Source organism: Lactuca sativa, chromosome 5 (assembly GCF_002870075.4).
Source record: "Lactuca sativa cultivar Salinas chromosome 5, Lsat_Salinas_v11, whole genome shotgun sequence".
Taxonomy (NCBI): domain Eukaryota; kingdom Viridiplantae; phylum Streptophyta; class Magnoliopsida; order Asterales; family Asteraceae; genus Lactuca; species Lactuca sativa.
Genome location: NC_056627.2, coordinates 31171534 through 31177630, shown reverse-complemented (window position 1 = coordinate 31177630; position 6097 = coordinate 31171534). Strand labels below are relative to the sequence as shown.

The following is a 6097-nucleotide window of genomic DNA, read 5'->3' as shown; positions in this document are numbered from 1 at the left end:
ATGCGTACACGAAGATCTATACACATTTAGTTATGATTAGATCAACAAGGATATTATTTACCATAACTACGTATTCTTATTATGAGATATGACAAATAGATTTCAAGAAAAACAGTTTTCTTAATAGACATCTACTAGAAGATATCTATATAGATTAGCATGTATGTTTTCTTAATCCAAGTTATCCTAACAAAATGTGTAAGTCTTAAGATCCATTTATGGATATAAATCAAACATCTTAAGGTTGGAATCGTCATTTTAATATGAAAACACAAGGTATTCTTTTATATCAAAATGAAGAAAACATCTATGTTTACTAAAAACTAGTGGGAGCAATATTGATATTCCTAATCTTGTATGAATGAGACATAATCAATCATGAGAAATTACATTCCTAACATACAATGCAAATTCTATCACACCCCTGGCCGAGGCGGCGGAACACGCCGACCTATGCGACTAAGTTCATGGATCACAGACAAATTGAATATATAGCACAAGTACAACAATAAACAAAATAGCATTCATGTTCCATCTTGATATTTGAATACAAGGTTTTTACAAATAATAATGATACATGAATTGCCTTAACAGATAGGCATATGATACAATAACAAGTAAATTAGGTGACCTGTCTTGAATGTCTGTTTAAAGATTTCCTAAGAATACATGTAGTTTTAAGATTCAACACAAGGTTGGTGAGTGTTATAGGTTTTCCGCTAACGCAGTAATACTTTTAATAAGTCTAAAAAGTATTATCTTTGTAGGTATAACAATAGTTAAAACAGTGTTTGCAATGAGTCTTTAAAAGCCCAAAATGTATTTTGGTATAACTAAATCCATACTTTAAACTGTGTTTGCGATAAATCCTTGAAAGCCAACACCCTTATGTTACATAAGTAATTCCATACTTAAAAATAGCTTTGAAAGCAACCAAGCACATGGTCGTTAATGAGTGAGTGAGTGAGAGAGAGAGAGATATTCCTAGTTAATGTTTTTAATCTATATAAAACCATTTGAATGTACGTTAGCCCTGTAAACCAAATGTATTGCTAATATGATAGTGAATGGTTCCAGAAAATCCAATATTTTCTTAAAATGAGTTGTAGTCTTAAAAAAAACCCTAAGACCAAAAATATATAAGTATTGTTGTACTCAGAAGTAGTATTATGTAGTTTTATTCTTATATAAAACCATATGAATGTATGCTAGCCCCGTAAACAAAATGTATTGTTAATACCCCCATGTGAGTTATTATAACCGTGTTAAAGACATAGATGGCTTGTTACGACGTTCTTCAGGCGTCAGAATGTTATGACATTTGTCACCCCAGGCCTGCCGATCTAGCTGTTGCAAGCAACTTAGGTGCCGGATTGTTAGTCCCGTATAGATCTATACACAAGTATCACGCTCTCTTACGGGAGATTCTGGTTATAATATAGGACATTTGTAGGTACTCTGGTAGGTACGGTGAAGACTATGTCTCACAAAATTGTATTAACAAGTTTACGTATAGTGTAATGAAAACTCTTTCGTAAGTGGAAATATTAACTTTCCATAGTGATTACATAGTGTAAAATAATTATACCTTTAAATAATTATTTGTTCGCCCCAAAAATGGTAAAATAGTGTTAATGAAAACCCTTTTGTAAGTGGAAATATTACCTTTCCATAGTGATTACATAGTGTAAAAGTATAATGTACTCGATTTTATAATAAGGAATGTTTCAAATAACAAATGTATGTACATGTATAAACACGGTGTACTTAAACATATAAATAAACATGTTTAATAATTTCTTGAATCCTTGAAATACTATAGAGTATCATAACGGACTTGTTATAATATGAAATGACACATGAAAATCATAATTTTGTATCGTGTAATATATGTTGTGTAAATAGTTATTCCATGATAAAATAACATTAATACGTATATGAAAAATTTATACTAGTTTGTTCGTAACAATATGGTAAATTGTTAAATAATAATATTTTTATAAGCGATGTTTATTATATTTCCGCATAAATAATAATATTTTTATAAGTGAGGTTTATTATATTTCCGCATAAAAAGGCTATTGGTTTGTATAGACAAAATATATTGGCAAATGAAGGGTTATTTTGTTATTAAATCAAAATCAAGTGATCTTTAGGGCTTTTTGGTATAACTAATTATATGTAGGGATGGTTAGGTTAATTGAACAAAGAGAAGGAGCTGATTATGCTAATGGTTTCTAACTGCTCGTACGCCCCATCTTCATTTTGATCGGGCAATTGGGAAGAACAACTGCAACAGGCGAACGAAAAGAGGGAAAATGAAAACTCGCATGCGGCATTTTCGGGGGTCTTGGGTCGATTGATCGCAAAGGGAGCACAAAGTTTCGTCAATCGACTCGCAATCGGTTATGGCGTGTGGGACTGCGATGGTTACTCGGTCACGGGAAGGGAAAAGATGGTGATTCTCAATGGCAGTCGGCAACTCTTTCCCCCGTAGTCGACTGTTGTGGCTCAAAGTGAAGTTACCAGAGTGGGTCTCGTCGTTACCGATAGTAGCAACGAAAATGGGTGGTGGTTTGCGAATCTGAAGGTGGTGAAAGTGACGGGGGACATTCGATTTTCTGGCGTGCCTTCTCTCAACTGTTTCTATGCTCGTCTCCAGTGGGAAGAAACAATCGAAAAGGAATCAGAGCAGCAACAGTAACCACCGGGGTGGGGTATTTGGGTTTGATTGTTGTTGGCTATAAAGACGATGGCATCGTTTCTCGACCGAACGGTGAAAGGGGAATGCGAGGGGTGGCTCGTTTGTGGTTGTTCCGGTAATCCTCTTTAATCATTCTCTCTCTTTTTTTTTTTTTATTGAAATCAGTATATAGAATGGATGTTCAGGATTGTTTGATGGTTGATTGGTTTGAGGAAGGAGATGAGCGAAGCGGCAAGGCTGCTTGCGCAGTTTCCTAATCCATGGCTTCTTCTGCCTCAGAGGGATATGTAGTTTCTTGTTCTTCTTGATTCTTATTGGTTGTCTGTGAATCAGAGATATAGATCTTTATCCTTGAACATAGGTTATGTATTTGTGTTTGAGTGTGGGATTGTGTTTAAGTTATTAGTGTAAGAAGTCTTCAAATCATCCAACTATATTTGAGTGTTGTCTAATCATCCAACTATATTTGAGGAAGGAAAACAACTATATTTGAGTGTTTAGTAGATGAGAAGGACAAACAGCATAGAAAGCCTAGCTGTCTTTTTTTTATTAATTTATTCCTTTGTATTTATTTATTCATTTGTATCTATTTATTTATTTATTTGTATTTGGTAGATCAAATAGATGTATTTGTGTATGTATTTATTTACATAATGTATTTGTTTCAATATGTGTGTAATGTGTGTGTATTTGATTTAATTAAGTAGGTGTTATTGGCGTTTTCCATCTATATACGTATATATGTACTCTTAAAACTTTTACCAATCATTTCTTAACAATTATAATCCATTTCCATTTGTCATGAATTTGTTATATATATATATATATATATATATATATATATATATATATATATATATATATATATATATATATATATATATATATATATGATTTCATGTTAGGAACGTAACATTTATTAATTTGTTAAACTTTGGTTTGTTAACTTAAAAACACACACATAGACGATGTATATTCATGAAAATTTAACTAACCACATGTAATTGATCATGACACACATCCATACTCGAATATACATACATACATGCAGTTGTTCATGAAATTATTGAGTGTTGGGTTGCTTGATTTATTTGTCAGATTACATATTTGGAAGTAAGATACCATCACATCTTATAATAGTTGAAATAACTCATTTATTTTACGTTAGATTCACTACAACTCAATGAATAAAATTACCAAGAGATTTACCATGACTTGATCGTTCACAGTCTTTGACCTAAATTTCGGGATGTCATAGATTCATCTTGACTCAGAAAGTATTTCTAAGATGAAAGACTTAGAAAAGACAAGATATATTCTTGGAATGAAAAATCTATGGAGATAGAAGAAGATGAATGCTAAAGTTTTAAAATCCTTTGAATATGTTGACAATATCTTGAAAAAGATCAAGATACAAGATTCATTTGGAGGACTCTTGGCATTGCTACACGACACTAAGTTTGAGCTAGACTCAAAAGGATATGACACATAGGTTTGAGCTAGATATAACTATTTATATTCTATTTTCTTAGCAAATGAATTCATCATTTATGCCATATTATGCACAAATGTTGTGAACGTATCATAAGATATCAATTGAATACATGGGTAAGTCACTTGATAAATATAAGGAAATTATAAGAGTATTTAAGAACTAAGAGAATGTATATAAGATAATTAGTTTAGAAAAAGATACTTATGTAAAGAGCTACATAATATGCTAACTTCAATATATATATATATATATATATATATATATATATATATATATATATATATATATATATATATATTATGAATTATAATTGGATTATGATTTCATTATGGAATGAAGAGTAAGTTTTGTTGGAATGTAAAACATGATAGCACAATCTACTATAAAATAAGAGTACACTACTTTAGAAGCTTTAATCAAATATGATAAGATAAATGAGTTTATTGAAAAACGAAGTTGAGCCCTTCCATTCAGAGATAACTTATAAATCTTTTGTGACTTTAAGAGTACACTTGTTCAAACTAAGAGACTCTAAATCACATCATAACACCAATCATATTATTTAGAGTAAATTACAAGGATGGTTCATGTAGTACGGGTCAATTTGCGCGTTTAGTCCTTATCTTATTTTTTTCACTCGAAAGGTCCCTATAGTATGTTTTTGTTTCATCTTCAATCCCTGTTCAACATAAAAAGACTACTAATTTATTTTTTATTTTATTTATTTATTGTATATTTAAATATATAATTAAAAAAATCTAATAGGTTCCACCATCTATTATTCCATCACCCTCACCCTCTTCTTCCTTTCCGGTTCCATTCCGTTCCACGGTTTCTTCTTCGGGTAAACCATCAACAAATAAAATCAAATCATATAGAATCAGTTAAAATAGAAATAAAATCTGATGAACCACAAATCAAATTTAAAGAAACTGGAAACTAGAAAATTTGTTTTTCTTTCTGATACATGAAATTAAATCCAATACTAAAACCTGAAAAAAAATCCATGAAATCTAATCTGATTAACTTAAATCCCCAAATCTAACACTTGCACATGCACCATTGAATCTATAATAGATGAACACAAATCTAGAAAACAAGTACTCAAAAAATCCCTCAACATGCAACTAAATCTTCATTTGGTCAACATCATCTTCAGTATCGTTCTCCTTCACACCTTACTCTTCCGGTCCTAATCTCTGTAGATGCTAGCAATGAAAGAGACTTGATTTCAAATGGTGAATTAGTGAGGATAGAAATTTCGATGAAGTACACCATAACAGTGACAAAGAATCAATCGGAGTTTTCAATGAAGGATGATTATTACCTTTAATCGATGATTGCAAATGAAGAATCCTTAAATACATGAATAATTTTTGTTGATTTTGATTTTTTTAGACTGGTCTTTTGTGGGTTTGTTACCAGTGGTAGATAAGAAATAGGGGATGGTCACATATATGGGAAGTGTGGCTGACAGATAGGGTGGCCGACAAATAGGATGGTGGAAGGTGGTGGCGAAAGAGGTGGACTTTCAAGGTTTTGCTAGTCCAGTGAAGAGGAGAGGGAAGAACGTTTAGGTGACTGGGATGGCTCATTTCCTTCTTCTAGGTTGTACCAACAACTATAGGAATGGTGGTAGCAATGAATGATCGGCAACCATGGAAAAGAATTAAGAAGAGAAAGGGATATCAAATTTGAGGAGAAAGAAAGGTCTCAAAGGATAACGGGAGGGATAACAGGGTACAAAATATCCTTTTTCTTTTATATAAATAATAAAAATAAATACTAAAAGGACCATTAAGGGAACTATAGTAATTTAAGTAGGCTAAGGATTAAAGGCGGAACAAATCCAAAATATAAGGACTTTCCGAGCGAAAAAAATAAGTTAGGGACTAAAT

The 6097-nt window shown here is 31.8% G+C and overlaps 1 long non-coding RNA gene across 1 annotated transcript; it reads left to right on the top strand.

The window, feature by feature from the left end:
• The first annotated feature begins 2111 nt into the window (after window positions 1–2111).
• On the top strand, window positions 2112–3138 carry LOC122197981 (uncharacterized). The gene is made up of 2 exons (XR_006191778.2): window positions 2112–2819; window positions 2890–3138. It is a non-coding gene; the product is annotated as an uncharacterized LOC122197981 (long non-coding RNA).
• Window positions 3139–6097: the final 2959 nt, after the last annotated feature.